This window comes from Phalacrocorax aristotelis, chromosome 7 (assembly GCF_949628215.1).
Source record: "Phalacrocorax aristotelis chromosome 7, bGulAri2.1, whole genome shotgun sequence".
Classification (NCBI taxonomy): domain Eukaryota; kingdom Metazoa; phylum Chordata; class Aves; order Suliformes; family Phalacrocoracidae; genus Phalacrocorax; species Phalacrocorax aristotelis.
In genome coordinates this window covers 54073994-54092953 of record NC_134282.1, presented here as the reverse complement: position 1 = coordinate 54092953, position 18960 = coordinate 54073994, and the positions used below count along the sequence as shown (strand labels likewise).

The 18960-nt window shown below is 44.8% G+C and overlaps 1 long non-coding RNA gene across 1 annotated transcript in view; it reads right to left on the bottom strand.

The window, feature by feature from the left end:
- Positions 1-18749, bottom strand: part of LOC142060515 (uncharacterized) — a 32980-nt gene extending 14231 nt beyond the window's left edge. Inside the window, exons 1-4 of the long non-coding RNA XR_012661779.1 lie at positions 17685-18749; positions 17331-17405; positions 1713-3831; positions 1341-1435 (exon numbers count right to left, since the gene is read on the bottom strand). This is a non-coding gene — a long non-coding RNA (uncharacterized LOC142060515). The remainder of the gene's footprint in view (positions 1-1340; positions 1436-1712; positions 3832-17330; positions 17406-17684) is intronic.
- Positions 18750-18960: the final 211 nt, after the last annotated feature.

The following is an 18960-nucleotide window of genomic DNA, read 5'->3' as shown; positions in this document are numbered from 1 at the left end:
TGCAATAGGGAAAAAAGTCATTCTAGACATCCTCAGTTTCTCTTTTTGCAGACATACAGCACTTCCCAGGCAGGGTCAGCTGGCTGATTCCCAAACCGGTGTTTGTTGCATGAACTTTCTCAATTAAAAAGAAAAAAAAAAAAAAATCAAGAAGCAGCACGTTCTCCTACGTCAGTCCCTTTCTCAGTGTCACTGGGTCTAGATCTATTGCCTACCTTTCCACAAGCCTGCAGCAGCCGGCTAGAACTCGCCAGCATGAGGAATGCAGTGCGGATGCACATCTCCCTTCCTCCTCGCTACGGCCCATCTCTACTTTGGGGTGGGGTGAGTAATATCAAGGAATTGATACCTCAGTATGAGGACAAACCCCTTTGCTGTGCGGGTGCCAGAGCAGGGGCACAGGCTGCTCAGAGAGGCTGTGGGGTCCCTTCCCTGGAGACATTCAGCCCCCGCCTGGACGCGGCCCTGTGCCCCTGCTCTGGGGGTGCCTGCTCCAGCAGGGGTGGGACGGGGTGAGCTCCAGAGGGCCCTTCCAACCCATGCCATTCTGGGATGCTGTGAAACTTATGGTATAAACCAAAAAACATCACAGGGATTGCTCAGTTTGGGATTTAGTCCTAAATTTCAATCACCCGTGATTCAACCCGTACAACAGAGTAACCACCAGGCACGTGGCACACTCCCACCGCAGCAAACCAGGAGGTGCCTTACCAGAACGACGACTACCCCTTTCAAGATCGTTGGGCCATACCATTACTTAAAATGGCTTAATCACACTGCACCTATGCGCTGCAGGCACTCTGCTCCCTCCACAGTGGCTGAAATGCGAAGTGCTTAATGCAAACGCTGAGACCGAGATGGGTTTCAAATGTGGAAGCACTCTAGGAACGCCTTGAGTATTTTTTACGCACGGTACCTTCAGGAATGAGGATCTTAAATACCTGGAAGTCTCTGGACAACGCAAACAGCCTATAGAACAGGCACGCGCAGCTAAAGGGAAAGTCAGTCTGCTCAAAGAAAATATTCCAAATTGATTCACTTGAAAGATTTTAAAGATTTTTTTGGTTGGGTGATTTTTTTTTCACGTTGTGATTTTCCTTTGCATACCCTCGAAACAAAAGGTGAAGTGTAGCTAGTTATATTTTGTTTAAAAGGAAAAATAATTTTAAAATTCCTGCCTGCTGAGACCTTACACTGGATGCTTAGGTTTCTCTCCCATGGGATACACATAGTCAGAATCTGAGTGAGACGGTAGCAAAATTTGCTCTGCAAAGGAAATTGCTCTACTACAGGTGGCTTAAAATTATCTGGTTTCTATTTATGTTCATTAACTCAAATACCTGGGGAGAAGTAATGCTGGCTGAGACTTCAAATGCCTGCCTTTTCAAGCAAGGGTTTCCAGAGCTGAGTCCCCCATCTCTGGGTTATCCGCAGTCTCACAACAGAAAAAAAAATAAAATTAAGCCATATTTCTGAGAAGATAAAGAGGATTTCATTTCCATCCTGGTTTTTAGGCAACATGAAAAAATTTTTTTTTTAAAAAAAGGTTATTACAAACCACTTGTCCCCATTTTTCTATATACTACAAGCAGGAACAGCAGCTTTTTGAGAAACATCCATAGAAATAATAGATCACAAAGGAATGAGAGAACTGGAAATAACAAACCATGAAGAAAAAGATTTTAGAAAAAACCCAAAAGTTTTCTACTTACCTGATTTCCCAGCCAGGAGCTGTGATCGTTCACCACCCCTTCCTCCCCCCCTCAATTCTAAGGGCTGCATCTTAACCAGCTAAAGGCTATTAAATAGGCAGAGAATTAGCTTTGGACCCATGCGTATATTAGAACATCTGAAGGGAAATTAGGCAAATAATCACTTTTTATTCAGAAGCCTAACTCAATTTTAATATTAGAGGCGTACTACTTACTTCCAGTCCCACCAGTTTTCCCAGGATCTCCACCCCATTAAACTTGCTCGGCAAGATACTGACTGACAACGCATTTCCCCAATGAAATGCAAGGTAAGAATCACTTGACCATCGGCATTCTTTGGCAGGCTGCTCCTGCGAGTGCTTACAGCCTGCCGAGGAGTCTAGGAGCTGATTAATGCTTCCTTAGGCATGACATACACCTGATCTCTACCGGTAACCCCTTCTGGGGACACGAGGATGCAAAGTCACACCTGGAGAAATCACAGTGTTCCACGGATGGCTCAATCACCCTCTTTCTTCTTCTTGCTCCTAATGAAGCGCAAGCCTAGTCGCTCCTGTCATCCTCAAACCTCTCGCATCTACTACCCACCACAGATCAGTATCAGGGAATAGTAAACTTTGTAGAAGGCGATTCTAGATAATATTACTTTTAGATTTTCTAACAATAACATCACAAAATAGCCGAGCCAGTTATTTCTGCTGAGGAACAACACACCTGCGAATCACAGAGCACCGGTAAAAAGAAATTTCAATACAAAAGCCTTGGGAACATACTTTTATAAAATAACGTTAAAGACAGCCAGAAATGCCTTTCTTTTGTGCAAATTTCACAGCATATTAATCCCTCCTGGTCCACACTAAGGATTTTACCTTATTAATTACTTCTACTTCTTAAAATCAAGTGTAGCTAGCAAAACATACGCTGTGCTCTATGCCCGTAGCCCCCAGGCAAAAGACAAAGTAAAGTCTGCTTTGGGATATACATTTACTAAATGCATGAAAGATTAACAAATTCTGTTTCTAGAAATCCAGAGATGCAGAATTCCAGGGCCAGAAACGTTAAGGTGGAAACTGCAGTGGGTACGGCCAGAAAAATGTTAACGCCAACAAAGCGCTGCTAGAACACATTTTTTTGTTGGGCAGCAAGTTTAAAGCACTTTAACACAGATGGCATTCACCAGTCACAGTCATCCACACACAGAGAAGACTATTTTGTTGTTGTTTTCGGAATATCTGACTATGCACGTTAGGCAATGGTTTCGTTTCAGCGCTAAGTTACGGCCACGCTGACAGCCAAGTCCCATATACTTGCCTTGAAGTATGAATAAATGGGAAGTTTAAAAACATCGTGGCACTTCAGGCCTGCTGTTTGAAAGACAGGCTCTTGCCTAGATACACATTTAACGTTCATTCTTCTGCCTTGAAAGCAAGGCTAAGTGTATTCGCTGCTACTGATGAACAAATAAGAAGCAGGTATGATTATTCCATCAAAAAAAGCTTCATAACACAAGCTACTGGTAGGTCAACCCAAAACCAGTCCTTTCCATCAGCTTCACCAGATAAACTGGCTTCTACTCTGCTGTTCGCTATCACAGGACGTTCCCTACAATTTCAGTTATGAAATAAGACTTTTGGACCTCAATAACCAGCAGGTAGCGGGATCCGCCTCCCTCGGTTGAACACTTCCCCCAGTGTTTGTCTCACAACAGCGGCACATTTTCCTTACCTCAAGGTTTGGTTCTTGCAAACTCAATCCCGGGGGGGACAGCAGGCAAGGAAACGGGCAATGGTATGGCTGAAGCCCACACGCAGCCCCTTCCAAGCAGCGCGATTCCACACGTCTGCACAACTGCACTTGTGTTCGGGTTGTTTTACCTGCTCTGCCTAACCCATAGTCATCCTTTTATTGTTCTTTGAGGTTCTGAATGGGCTGGCCGCGTTAATCCAAAGCCTGATTCCAAGGACTCCTCAATACATTATCGTGCTCGCCAACCTTCTCTTGTTCCTGAGCCGACTGCATCTGAAGATGACACAGTCCAGTTTTGGTCATGGCGATACCAAGGATACAGACCCTGCTCCCTCTGCTCCACCTTCCCTCAGCACAGCTCATTCCAGTCCTCCTGAAACGATGTGGAAATCCTCAAACGGTTACCGGTCTCCTGCTGATGGTACCTGTCAGAACGCAAACTTGGGCTTTTCCTCGTCCTGTTGTCTTCTACTCTCCACGTAGGATGGAAACCCTAAAAGGTACTGGCATAGGCTAGCAACACGGGACGGTCTGACTTCAGGATTACCCCACTGAACAGCAAACTACAACTTACTGAGCACCGATTTGTCAAGAGGAGGCACACCCTGGGAAACGATGGCATCTTGCAGGGAACCGAGACTGGAGGTGATCAAAGACTCACCAAACAAAGAAACTGTAAAAGTCTCCAAGGGCAGGACAGATCCACTCAATCGCTGCCGTGAGGTGGGCTTGCCTGTATCAAAACCTCCATAAAACGTTAAGGATCTGCCTTACCTAAGGAGATCAAAGAGGACAGCAGTGCTAAGGATCCCAAGAGCGTTTCCTCCCTAATTTCCACACTTTACCCACCAATTAAAAACAACGGCTCTCTGCATATGGGATCAACTGTGCTGTACATCTGCGGGTTCCCATGCTCAGTCAGGCCTCAAGTCCACCGCACGGGCATTCTGGCAAAGCAGGATCAGGCCACGAGCAGAGGGGGCCACAACGGAGCGAAGGAGATGGTTCTCAGAGGGAACAATACACGTGGGCGTCTCATCAGAGCTTAAGGGGAGTGCCTACTCTTTTTCATTAAAACACTGAATGAGTTTAATGTACAGGATTCAGTTAATAAGACCTTTTGGTAGGAATTTACCCCTTTAAACAAAAAGCCAAACAAAAACCCAAACTAAAAAGAAACCAACCAACCCAAAAAGGCAAAACATACTCTCCATAGGTACTTCTACACTCCTGTCCCTCCTTTAGTGTGGACTATTTTAGGTGGAGTTTAGACATTTCTGGAGAGTACAATGTTGCTCTAGAATAATAAAGTGAATTTGTGATAAGCTTTTTGCAGAAAAAAAATATTCAGGTAGTATCTCCCTTTGCTTAATTCATTTCCTACCCTGAGCTTTAAGTTCCACCTGTGTGGAAGATTAAATCAAGGGGAAGATATTTTACCGGTGTCTATGAAAACCAGAAGTTGGTGAGCCACTGTCTTCTTTTTGAGGAACAAAAAGCCACCTTCAGTACCCACCCCCACCTAGTAAATAATACGTCAGAGTCTCTCCATTTTACCTCACTGAATAAAAAACCAAAAGGTGGCTTGTTTATATCGTACTGTCCTCGTACTAATACCTTTCCTGGTACTAGAACCTACTTTCAGTAACCTGTATGCAGAGATGTATCTTCAAATACATACGGCCACGTACATCCAAGTGTTTTAAAAGTTACAAACGTCCTAATTAATACAAAGCACTCAAGTCATTTGACTCCTTGTTTGTATAACCACTTGTCACGAACTCGTGTGTGACTTAGCTATGCGCCCAGTAAAACGAGTCTAGCTCATCTGCATCCGCCAAAGCTCCATTTGCACGGGTGGTCATTGCAAACAAGCAGATGCGTTTGGCGTGGCATGAGCTCTGCGAACCCGCACACACTCCTTCAGCCCTTCTGTATCCTCAGCATCCGAGCCTGCAAGCCTGCCTGTTCCCTCAGACAAACACCCGCCTTCCTTCGCAAGCACACACTCTCGTTTATGCTAGCTGGCATTCCTGTGTTTTCTGGTACCTGTATACAACACCCCAGAACTGCCAACTGGATTTTTTTTTTTTTTTTTGTATCTGTTTTCACACAAATTTATTCGAGTTTCGAATGCCTGCCTGACCTGTGGAACCACCTCGGGGAAAAAAAAAAAAAAAACAAAACAGGGGGTGGTCATGGAATTTCCACATCCAGAAACAAGAATATGCAACTCTACTTGTTTTGCCCATACCGCAGTGATTTCTAGAACTCTCAACTACCAGAACAACTTAAACCGTTAATAAACCACATTAATTTCCTATGGCTTTCCACTCATAAGGCTGAGATAGGAAAGCAAATATTTAAGGAACAATGACAGAAAGAGTACCTTTTTTAAGGTTGCTGTAAAAACAGTGAAAGTAAATGTAAGAAAATAAACGAGGTTATATCATTTTGGGTTTTCAAGAAAGAAGCTATTCATGAAGTATGGAGGAAAGAAGAATGTATCTTATTCCTCCCCTCGTGGGGCTTTTAAATACACACAACGTATCGCAAGCTCTGGGAATTTTCCAAGAGAATAACGCAGCACATAAGCGGCGGTAACATTCAGAGCCTCCGAGTATTTCCCTAGCTCATCTCCAAGCACGTATTCCAGCGTAAAGATCTGTGCTTCGAGCTTCATTCAGTAGACGCACAGAATGCTGAGGCACTTCGTACAGCTATTATCTGAGGAGTCTGACCCAGCAACAAACGACACTGTAGAAGAAAGCTAAATTACCAACACTTCGTTTCAGCATCGTACGCTCAACAGGGTGTTTTGCGTACCCGACTAAGCAGCCGATTTGCTGCTAGGTAAGCAAAGAATTTCTGATCCTGTTTGTACAACGCTGAACTCTAGCACGCGAGAGGGTGAGCTGTGAATATTCTGTGAAGCTCATTTGATTAAATCACTCACTGTTTTTGTAACAGCATTTCTGTAAAGGAAAAGCACTTCCATTTACCCAAATGTAAATGTCACTTCAACAGAAACGGGAATACACGATCCATATGAAGAAAAACAAACACACTGCGCCTAGCCAGCCTGCTTCTTTCTGAAGTCTTTTTATGCTCAGCAGATGACAAATCCTCTTTGGTATATTCAGTATTTAACATCCACCACTTATTCCTAGGTTTTGCTTTTGTCATAATTAAAAGAAGAGAAAGTAACACATCATTTTCCAAGGCCTACAATAGTAGTACTACACTCAATACAGATGGTGATCAATAACAAGAAATCCTTCCTCTCTTTTTCTACCTGGATCTTTCCAGTCTGAAAATCCTTGTAAAGATTTTGCTGGGTCCGGTATTGGCCAAGTTTGCTCCCCACCCTGGGACTGCGCAGATGGGAAGGATGGATGTTCAGCCACTTGGCCCGTTGACTCACTCTTCAAAGCACCATCCAACATACTCATATTTTTTTCTGTTGCATGTAGGGTTCAAGATTCAACAATGAAACCTGGATCCCTTGCATTGTGAACCCAGGATGAAATAGGTCAGAAAAATTAGTGAAAATATGATTGTTAGCAAAGACCAAGTGCAGAGAAGAACAGCTAAGGTGACAGACTCATCAAGCATATAGGTGCTTCACCAAAACAAAGGCTGAAAAGGGATAAAATTCCTCCCTTCACATACCTAAGGGATAAATATCAGAGAAGCGGTGCTATCCAATCTAACAGATATCATGACTACAAGGCACCATGAAAAAAATTAGACGGCTTATATCCACCAGAGGCTTATTGAACAGCCGCAGGATCTTTTCCAGTTCTGTTTCCAGCTGAAGGCCACGCGACTTCCTCGCGCTGATCACACCTGCCCCTAAGAACAGGTTTTCATTGACATAGTGACCATCCAGACCAAGACCCTCGCTGAGGGGAAGAAAACTGCACCTACTTTTTATCACTGCCACTTCAATCACATAGTGGATGGCAAGAAGGAGCTAAATAACTCTACAGAAAACAACCGATGGTTGCTGAGAAATGATGAGGTGAACACGAGTCAACAGTGTTTCGCACTTTACGGGGATCAAAGACAGATGTAACCCAGGTCTCAGCTGGAGGACACCACCCGGCTCAGGAATGCTGTGCCTTAAGAGGTGTACTCACCACAGACTGTACGGAAACATCAGATGTTCAGCAAACAACCTCCAAGGAAGTTTGGAGAAACAGAGGAACCTGCCCTGACAAAATGACCACAAAGTCTGTAAGTACTTTAAATAAAAGTGTTAAAACAAAGAAAAAAAAAAGCGGGGGGGAAATATGATGGTGTTTTTTCTGTTCACAGCCTGTACGAGAAGAAATGGGCTTACTCTGCAGCAAGGAAGATTCAGGTGAGATGTTATGGCTGACACACACAGCAAGGTTTTGGAGCAAATTACTGGGGAGCAGAAATTTCAACGTTACTCACCTCCAAGGGCTGCCCACATAAACATCTGTTAGGAAGAAAGTTATGTGTAGCTGACCCTGCCCTGAAAGGAAGCGTGGGCTAGATGGCCTTCCATACTTCTGACTCAATGTTTGATTACTTCACTTCTATCGTTATTTATTTCACTATAATGTTTATAAAGTCTAGCCAGCGACTCATGCCAAGCCCTGGGATAGGATAAATGTGTGACAGAAATGCCACGGTGGGCACAAAAAAAGAAATATAAGGCAGCAGTGGAATAAACAGGTAGGCAGGCCCAAAGAAACAGCACAACAGCACTGACAGCCCCAACGGCACGTCAACAAGTAGCTCTGAAGACTTTTGCCGTCCTCAAGTTAAAGGAAAATTAAGGGCTGCTCAGGAGAAGGTGTTGTTTACAGGATACTCCTCCTCAGATGGAAATAATGGCTTCAAATGCAACAGGCAGACGATGGAGGCTGGCACACTGCACCGAGCAAAATTAGTGGCTGACTAAGGCGAGGTGATGAGAAATAAGGCAGCGCAGGATCTGAGATAAGGAAAAAGACCTCCTATTGAAAGCAGGGGAGCAGACCACAAGAAAGGGATGAAATATCAAAGCACTGTCCTGTACAGTACGCTCCACAGCATCGCTCCGTGCGGAGGTAACGCATGATGAAATTTGCCAAGTTGGAGAAAACAGTATTGGAAGGAGTGATTAATTAGATGGCGAGATGCTGCGTATGTCTGACATGTGCGGATGGCCAAGGACCTCATCGCTTGAGATTTCACGCAGAAAGAAATACAGAAGTTTAGACAACCCTACTCAGAATTAGAGAAACTCTTATTTCAAAGATGACGCCCGATTTGAATTTGCGTGACAAGCAAATAAGGCTGTTTCATCTGCCTCGACTATGACAGCGAAGGACTGGCAGAGGAAAAGGATCGCCAGTTTAACCACGTGCTGCATACGCTGATGCCTCGTCTACTTTCGGAAAGACAAAATGGGATTTTAAGTTGTGACAGAGAACAGAAGTAAGTAACATCAGAACGCCTGGTATGACCACTAGTCTCATGCTTATGCAAAATGAGGGACAGAGGAAGCAAGATGACGACTGCGGTCTTTGATTACGTACAGAAAAACACGATAAGGAAGCATCTAGGAAGGTGAGAGAAGAACCGGTGGCAAGCAGCCACAGACGCCATGGGAAAACAGAAGTCCACGAGCACGACTGCTAGTGGCAGAAGCAAGATGACCAAGGAAATTTCTGCTTCTAGCTAGCAGACAATCTTGCTCCTCTTATTAGGGAATAAAGGTGTTTATGCTGGCTTTGCACCCTGCTGTACGTTGCGAGCTGACAGGTGTAGGCAGATTTAAGAAAAAGCAGACATCATCACCTTCTCTGCTCTGAGATAAAGTTCGGTTTCTGACTTGAACATCACCGCAGTTGAGCCGTGAATTGCAACCTCAAACAATTTATCATCTGCGAATGGATGTTCCAAGACTGTAATTCTTGAGACGGGAATGGACGACTGGGCCATTCACCAAATCTACTTGTAATCCTACGTGTTAACCCCCAAGGCTCACCAGGCTGCCCCACACCCAACACCAACCCTTTCCTGTGTTCCAGGGGACTGTTTTCACCTGCAGTTTTATGAAAGGCTGAAGCACCACATAAACCTCAAGTAGTGCAATGCGGCGTATGCCAGTGAACTTCAAAATGCATTACATCTATCTGGAGGGCTGGGAACGAGACAATCGCATCATCTTTTATATATTCCTACACAATTAAAGCAAAATCTTTTGTTCAGATCACGGAAGTCAGCTGTGTCAATTGAATTGCTCTGATTGAACTAATTGAATTTCAATTGCTCAAGGCTGGTCGTGAACAGTTTTGTCTGACATTCAAAAAGACTGAAGACTTCCTTTCTAAATGGAAGCGTGTGTGTGTGGAGGGACAACAAATGATTTGGCTGTTACCCAGAAAATAACAAACGTGTAAGGTATTTCACTGGAGCAGCATAGAGAGTTGTATCTTCTAGGAGAGGCCGCCATTTACTAGGGTGGTGCATGAAGCAATTCCTCAGTTTTAGGGTCCTCTTTCCGTGAGGGAGGTGGGAGGGACCCTAACTCTGCTGCCTACTGAAGTCAAATCGAGCATTACTTATCCAAGCCCTGCTTCTTCACCCGTGTTACCAGACATGGAACGGACTTGAATTACAGCTTTACAGGACAGAGCGCATTGACAGCTTGTAAAACTGATGCTTTTGCTGCCCAGAAACTCCATACCCACCTGGGAGGGAAAACACCACAATGCGGCCATGAGAGGATTAGGATTCTCAATTATAAAAACATTTACGTAATAAACGTGAAGCCAGCGGCAACAATTCCATAACTCTACGGGCCAGGACACCACATCCAGCCTGTGCTCACCCTCCTTACTCCGCGCCAACTCATTGTACTTACTCCGGTACATCACTTCCACTTCAACAGCACCGGCACGCAAGAACCCCGCTCTGTAGCTTTCTAAAAACGCCCATCTACTTTAAAACTCATTCAGGTATGATAACAACTTCTACGCTACAGGATTTGCTTCCTTCCCCCGTCATTCTGTCTTGGAATAAAGAAAGCATCCATGTATTCCAGCATAAGTCAAGACTTGGGTTTGTTAAATTAACTTTTCTTCCTCTATGCCTTAAAAGTAGCTGCATTTATTTTTATAACTGCACATAAAAGCCAGCAGAAGACAGACCTGGCACTCGAAGACTAGCCTGCATGCCTAGGAAGCGCCAAGTCCTGCTGGGTGGACAGGAAGGGTAACTCTACTGTCAGTCGGGATTTGCAAGTTCTGCTCCACCCGGGTTTCCCACACGACGCACACATCACTTACCCATCTATAGGACGGACGCGAGGCTTCCCCTGCTCTGTACACCTCGTGGCTATTATTCATAGTCACGAATGATTCTGCGATTCTTCATTGCTATCAGCCCCTCGGCCGGCTTTGTCTCTGGCTCAGTGAGTTTTTGAGCCATTACAAGAATTGAGAAATCCTCCTTCAGAGCACTGGCTGGAACAGCAAAGTCATACCCTATCGCCACCTGCGACTGGCCTCTGCGTTTAACAGTGGAATTCTTTGTGTAGTTGGGCAAAAAAAGTGATGGACACACAATGCACCATACGTTTGCATTAGGCAGACAAATTTGCAAGTCAAAGAAAAGCAGAGGAACTAAACGATTATTAAACTCTAGTTGTTAACCTACTTTGGAGACTGTGGAGACCTAATTGTTGAGGAAAACCCACTCTGGGATGAGCTGATCTTTTATACCAGCTGAAACTGTAGTTTTCATTTTAGAACTAGGACTATTTTTGTTTCATTGGCTTCAAAAGGAGTTTTTTTTTCTTTTTTTTTTTAAATAATCAGTTTTCACCCTGCTCTCCATATTGGAAAGAGGTTCAAAGATGGCACAGAAAGAGAATTAAACTACAATTTTCAGGCTCAGGTTTTCATTGTTAAAAAATACAAACCCGCAAACCAAAAAACACCAACTGCAACCTTCAGGCAAAAATTAAATTTGTAGAGAATCTTGATTTTTAATGGCATTTTCAAAAAACGCCGCGTGACTCTCATTCCATAAACTGCTAGCCATTACGTTGAGGAAAGCATGTAGTGTAATTGCCACCAAAAAAAGGTCACTTTATTAGGGCCGAGTCCCAGCGCAGACGCATCCGTGCCAGGCGTGGGAGGCGCAGGACCAGGCTACTTACTGCCACTCGGTCTGCGGCCAGGCGGTGCCTGGGAGGAGGACGGGGAGCCTCGCTCCGTCGCAGAGCTCCATCCTGTAGCAGGACTACTGGAGGACTCGCGTCACGCCTGAATTTAGGTCTGCGGGAATTGCACCGTAGCAGTCAAGAGGGGCGGCAGCCAGGGATGCTTACAGAGCGCTTTCGTGAAATAACTAACAAACTTGCGATAACTTTGCGTGCTGGAAGTTCTGATTCCCACTTCACCTCTTTCCTGAATCAAGTCACAAAAGCCTTTGCTCAAGACTGCCCCGCAGTAGGAGGTGAGTTCTTAAGAAACAGGAGGTGGAAGTGACAAAAGTGAAGCAACGGGCAGTGACAGGTTGAGGGGAGCAAACCTGGCAACTCATTGAAGAGGGTAAGACTGAAGGGAATTAGGAAGGTTGCGTGCGTACATCTGCATCGCTGATACTCAGAACAGCTAGGAAGGAAGCTAAGCATTCTCTTAAGTAAGACAGAATAATTATTTCCACTGCACAGACAAAATTTTATCCCCTGCTAATGCAGATGCTGGGGCTAGACAGCTAAATAGATATCTCTGACTATATAACCCAGAGCTCCTGAATTCCAGACCCATCTTTGACACTAGGCTGGTGCATGACCTTTGGCAATTTGCTTTAACAATTTTAAGTGGAAACTGCACTTACTGAGTGCTAGAAAACTGAGTTTTGATGACACATTAGTGAGAGAACGTAATGTTTTAGGGGTAGTATTTCAGAAGCCCCCCACTTCCCAGTAAAAGACTTTTCTCATTTGAACTAGTATTTATATTAAAAGGAAGCCTGGGTCTAACAGAACATTCCTTATCCCTCATCCTCCCAAATTTTTCTAGATCTCTCAACTCCAAATTCCATTTTGGATCAAATCCAACATGTTCCATTCAACGTAACTGGAAACAAATACTAATAAATGAAAAGTCTGACCTACACTTTAAGGAATGGCAATAGAAAGTATAATCCCAGAGAGAAGTAGAAAACTCCTATTCATTACAGTACTGAAGCAAATGAATTTATTACTGAAATGAAACCTTGTGTAATGAAGTGCAGAAATAGAAGGTATTTATGTTTAAGGGTTGGATTTTTCTCTTGCCTGAATTCAACAGGTTTTACCCATTATCAGAGTAATTCAGCCCCTCTGAATCCCTGCCCTTTCGCTACTATTCACAGAAAACACAACACAAAATCCTACCGCCTCTGATTCCACAATTTTAGCCCAGCCCGAACGCTTTCGGAACTCCTTTGGTGCCAGTTTGAAACCCAGCAGAAACAGCTGCATCCGCGGGTCTGAAGCTGGCAAGCGGAACGAGGCATCACACTGCTGCCGCTCCCGCCTCCATCACTTACGCTGCGACCAGCGGAGCATTGGACATGGCAGATATTTTTTTTTTTAAGTCCTGGCAGAAGTTACTACAGCAGCTGCACTGGTAATTGCGCCAGTAACTATGTCCCATGAATCACATTCCTCTTCAAGCCTCCTGCCCAAGAACTGTCCTCACTCTCATCTTCACTACTTAAGCTGTCAGACTTGAAAGCTCCCACATCCACCGCAGCAAGTTCTGTACAATACGCTCTTTCTACAGCAGGTACTTCCTATTCTGAGCGTAAGAAAGAAATGCACTCCCTTCTGTTGAAGTAGTCCTGCTAAATCAAAGCCTAATCATTCTGTAAAGTATAAGAACTACAAGTACACCTCCTTTTTCCACCCCCCTGAAAGGCACAGAACTGGTCAAATAGTCCTGAAAGTTTTCTTAAAGCCCAGTGGTACAGTAAGCTTGCTGTACTTTCAGCTCCATTTACACTGCTGGTGCGCAGACCTTGGGAAAACCTGACATCGTGCTCTTGATGCCTTACGTAGCTCAGACAAACCACTATTAAAAAAAAAACACCCACACAAACCCCACACCTTTCTATTTATCCCACCACACACAGATTCAACAAGAACCTCCAATTTAACTGCAGTCCTCCAAATGTCTCTTGTCATCTTCAGGAACAGCTAAATGAGTCCTGCAAACTCTTTTCAATAAACTTCATTTTATACAGCTTCATTTTGACATCATCATTCCCTGTATTTCCCACCTGAGTTACAAAACACACTAACATGTATTTTTAGCTTCAAATTCTGGTATGAACCCTTCTTCAACTTTTTGTACTAAGAAGGGACATTTTTCTTCCCTACCTCCGATTCTGTGTCTTATTCTGCTGTACCACAGCTGAGTTTATCAGCTTTGTAAAAGGAATTTTATCAGGAGGTTTGCAAGAACCTCTAAACTTCTTCTCCTACTTCTGTGTTGACCCACCCACAGATTTGTGACAGGCCAAAAAAAAAAAAAAAAAGCTGATTTCCGACCCTCCCTCTTGTCTCATGTCCAACAAGTTATCGTATTCTGATAGTAGACAAACTACTCAGGAAAGCTGCGCGGCTGCTCATTTGACTTCACAGTTATGATGCTATTTCTTCAGTTTAGGATTTTTTCACTTCCATATTACACACACATTTCCCCCCCCAGATTATCCTGAAGGTTTATCTAGCAATTAAGCTAATCTGTAATATTTTTAGCTTACAGTGCCCAACTACTGAGATTTTGCAAAAGTTCTGAGGTTGATTGTGGGCAGGACAGACTGCAGAAGCAGTAAGAATGGCCGAACAGTCCGTTACAAGATCAGTAATATCTATTATAAGCCACTGAAACGAACTGAACAATTATTTTTATTTGTTAAATCCTGTAAAATGAAATATTAAAGACATAAAAAAGCACTTATTTGTAGCAATGTCATCCCACCTCCATAATAAAATGATTAACGCTTCAGAAAAGAAATACAAAGCAATTTGCCAGTTTACATGAGGAATTGCCTGGTTATCTAAAGATCACCAAAGAATAATCACTGCATACCCTTAAGCAGCCTTTTCACAAAAAAGAATGATAGACAATGCACCTCCTGGTTCAAAACCAAAGAAACTAAAAAACCACCCCCAAAACTCATCTAAACCCTGTCCTAAAAGCATGCTAACTACCACAACCAGTTTCAGTAGGAAATAAAAAAGCATATTTGACAAACAGAAACTGGGGTGGGGTGGGTGAGGGTGGAATACGGCAAAAGACTTGCAGAAAACTATTTAGGCTATTTTAAAAACTGGTGTACAAGTTATGGAAGGTTTATGGGGGTATATATTGATCAGCCTATATCCGTAGACCAGCAAAAATACATTGAAACGGTTTCTTCCCCTGTTAATGATGAATTTCTAGGCTCCACTGGCATGCCTGATATTCCGCAAATAAAATGGGAAATAACATCCTACACTCAACTCGGGATGAAAAAGGCCAGTTTTGAGATGTACCAGAAGTACTCACCTCCTCTTCTCCTAATTTGCTAACTTAAAACAGCTGCTTCCCATTCTATACGTTGTTGTAAATTAACATTTCTTCATTTCTCATCTGAGCTTCACAGCCGAGTATCGATGTCTTACTTGAAACGCTGCTAGAAAACAGCCTGTTGTGACCCAAGCGTGGAGTATCTGCAAGTAGTTAATGCAGAAACCAACAGGATTCACTCATATGCCAGAGCAATTATACACCGATCCCAGAAGTGAGCACTGAAAAACATATTGTTTTGAACTGGCCCAACTCCCTCCAAGGGCCAATTGCGTTTAAAAATCGAGCAAGTAACAGCAGACAAGAACCCTTCCGGGTTTAGACTCGACTGCTCCATTTACACCTTGCTAACCACTACTGGGAGAGATTTAAACAACTGAGCGACAGACAGAAGGCACAGCACCAACATCCAAGCCTCTTAAAACAGCAGTAAGCTCCAGGAGCTTATTCATCCGATGTCTCGAGCTCTTCTTTTTTTTTCTTATTCTACCTACAGCACTCCCCTATTGATTTTCAGGGTCTCAAAGCGTAAATTTGCATTGTCAGAAAACTTATATAGCTTCCCAATGCTCATTTTTGTCCCTTTCCCCAGAATTCCTGGATACCAGCAATCAATACTGGTCTAAATTCCCCTTAATGACCAACAACTCCAGCTATGCTGGGGGTGGGGAAGTTGAGGGTGGGAAGAGGGACAATTTAAGGACAGAACTTTCTCCTTCCAGTTACCATATCTACATACACAGAAACGACTGAAGAAGATATTACACAAAACATGAAGGAATGCATTGTCTAGATGCAGCAGGGACAAACAAGATACCAGCAGATCTACAAAGGAGCATTATAAGCCTCAAAAAAAAAAAAAAAACAACCCACCACAAAAAGCCACCCAACCCAATCAGCAGCTCATTTCAGCAACTGCTCAGCTACCCAGCAACTTTACAGACACAGAACACAGTAGGATTTCATGCATGATGCATATGCTTAATGTATAGGAGACCTTCATATGAAACTTGCATCATGTAAGGCTGCAGTATTCGTGTTTAAAAAAAAAGAAATAAAACACAGAACCGTCCATAATGAAGTACAAACTGTGGATGAAATCACCCAGTTGGCCAAACTGCAGTTACATTAGAGAGCTTCTAAGGCTAGATCAGAAAAAACCTGACAGATAATCACATAGAAGCGCATGAAAACCTAGCTCAGCCTCAGCAATAACTGAAAAGTTTCTATAGCGAGTGTTTTTAGGGTTTTAGATTGTGACACATGGTCGGCTTCAACATGCAAGCCTGCATTTAGAATCTCCTTTTTGTATGGTTAACCACAGGTTACTTTGAACAACAAAGAAACTGGACAAATACGTGAACCACATACAAACATATAAAAAAACCCATCAAACATTACAGCGATTACTCACAATATTAACTTCTTTGTACTTGAACTTTAAAAGCCAGAACATACAGATAAGAACAGGGAATATTTTCATCTTCCAAGGGGAGACTGGCCAGGGATCCTACAGAGCAGCTTCCCACCATCATAAGCAGGGCTCAGACCCCTTTTGCCGCTCCGCTCTGTTAAGGGCTCCGACAAGACGGGATTCCACATGCTGTGTCAGTACACAATTTTTCTAATCAAGGACAGCTATAACAGATAGTTGACAGCTTTACTCACAGAAACGCATAATAAAACTTCCCCAACTAAGACTTCATTGAAATACAACAGTTCCTTCCGCTATCACAAAGGGAACAAAACTGGATCCTCAGTTTAAATAGCATCACCATATTAATTTTTAAAGCCAATTTACTTTTTTTCATATCCTAAAAGTATTAGCCAGTCCAGTGACCAGATTTTTTTATTGCTGTTTAAAAAAAGCTGCACTCTGCAAAGACGTTATTTAATATTTATTTACCGTTGTGACAGGATGCTTAGATATTTGGCCCGTGGAACACTTCCATTCATTCTTAGTTCTCCAAACACTTCTCAAGACTTCTCAAACCCTTGCAACACACGTGGCGTGCACGTGAACGGGGCATGGGGAAACCAACAGGTTTAAACATTTAATTTTGGTTTTGAGTAAGTTTCCCCCAATAGTTTGGAGGGGGGACATTTTACACAACTTTATATAATTAGAACACGCAGCACATTCTTTTTCCTTAGTTTTCTCAGGAGAAAAAAAGTATCTCTGTATTCTCCGAAACTTTTTTGTTTAAATATTACATTGGTTTAGTTAATACTTAGAGACACTTTGTTTCCATGATAAAAGTTCTTTTCCAAAGGTCTTCACCTGTGCCACGAAAACCAATTCCAGACCAAACCTTCCTCTGTGAAGCCTCGGCCTGGGGGCCACATTTGTTCACACCTGTAAAGGAGAATTTAAAACAGAGCTAAAGTAAAATTCACCCTCATCCTGAAGTACTAAACGCTCTGAAAAGTTTATATACTAAAACTACTGCAGTAACTTCTGTCACGTTGAAAACAGTGCCACGGAACAATAAAGGAGTTGTGCATGCCACAGGCAAAACTGAAATCCAACGGCTCTAACAGCTAAATCATAATGAGGCCTTAAACCATCCCAAAAATATTAACCTGTTGCAGAATGCTAGCGGCACCTTACTAAGGTAAAAGTTAGACTTTTTACCTTAAGCTGGATCCAGCGTGACCTTTCTCTCAGCCCGCACGCTCTCAGAACTGGTGCTCAAGCTGTCAACTGCATTCATTACAGTTTATCCGCAGATGACGCAGGTAAAAGTATCGCCATCCCACACTGCAAAATATTTTTAAGACAGACAGGCTTCTAGCAATTCTCATCTTTTTGTTGATACTGAACATCAAACGTTCCAAACAGCTCTGAGGGGTGTTTACAGCCCTCCTTGCACAGCCACCTGAGGCGAAGGCAAGGTGAACTAGCGCACCGAAACCCCGGTGACTCCGCACGAAGGGGCAAGCGGGAACCTCACCAGGCAAACGGAGCACGTTTTACCCACCTTCTGCTACGCCCAGCGAAAACGGCCCCCTACGTTTGACAAAACCAGTCACAAATGCACGAGGACAAGCAAGCGCGGGGCTTCGCCGCTGTCGAACGCCAGTGGATCCGATACCTGACGCACAGAGCGAGCCCTGCCAGGACATCGCATCGCCTGCGCCTCGTTTCACACGTCCCCCTGGCAAAGGGTACAGAGGAGAATATCCCTCCCGTTGGCACCACAGGCCCTGCACCACCACTTCATCCAACAGCTGGACGTGACTACCAAGCAGGAGCAGGCTTCGGAGACACCGCAAGCCGCCTGCTGACACGTTCGGAGCAGCTACACGCACCTCCAAGGCAGATTTCCAGAGATGGAAACGACCGACCCGGGATTTCTTTCCACAAGCAACGCCTCCCCCGCCCAGAGCCCCCTCACCCGAAGGCGGGGGGGACGGGCGAACACCCCGAGCGGTGACACCCCGCGCTGCCCAAGCGCCCCCGCCGCCGGGGACAAGCGGCCCCGACACCCCCCACTCTCTCGTGCCGCGGGAACCCGGCTTGGGGCGGCCAGGACCCGCCGAAGCTCCCCGGTAGAGCGGGACGGCCCGGCGCGGCCTCGCCTCCTCCCGCCGCCGCTGAGGAGATGGTCGCCCCTCCCCGCGCGCCGGCCCGCCCGCCTCGCGCTCTCCCCGCCCCGGGCCCGCGCGCCATTCCTCGCGCTCCCTCCGCCGCCCCGCTCCGCACCTTTCCTTCCTTCCCTCCCTCCTGGCTGCGCGCCCCACGCCCGGGCGGCTCCGGCCCTGAGCGCCGCTCCCCGCCCCGCCGGCCTCAGCGCCTCCCCCAGGAGCCGGCAAGGCGGAGGGGGAGCGGAGCGGGGAGGGGAAGCGGGCGCCGGAGCGCGCCCCGTCCCCGCCGCCGAGCCGCCGCCGCTCCTTCCCCATCAGCCACC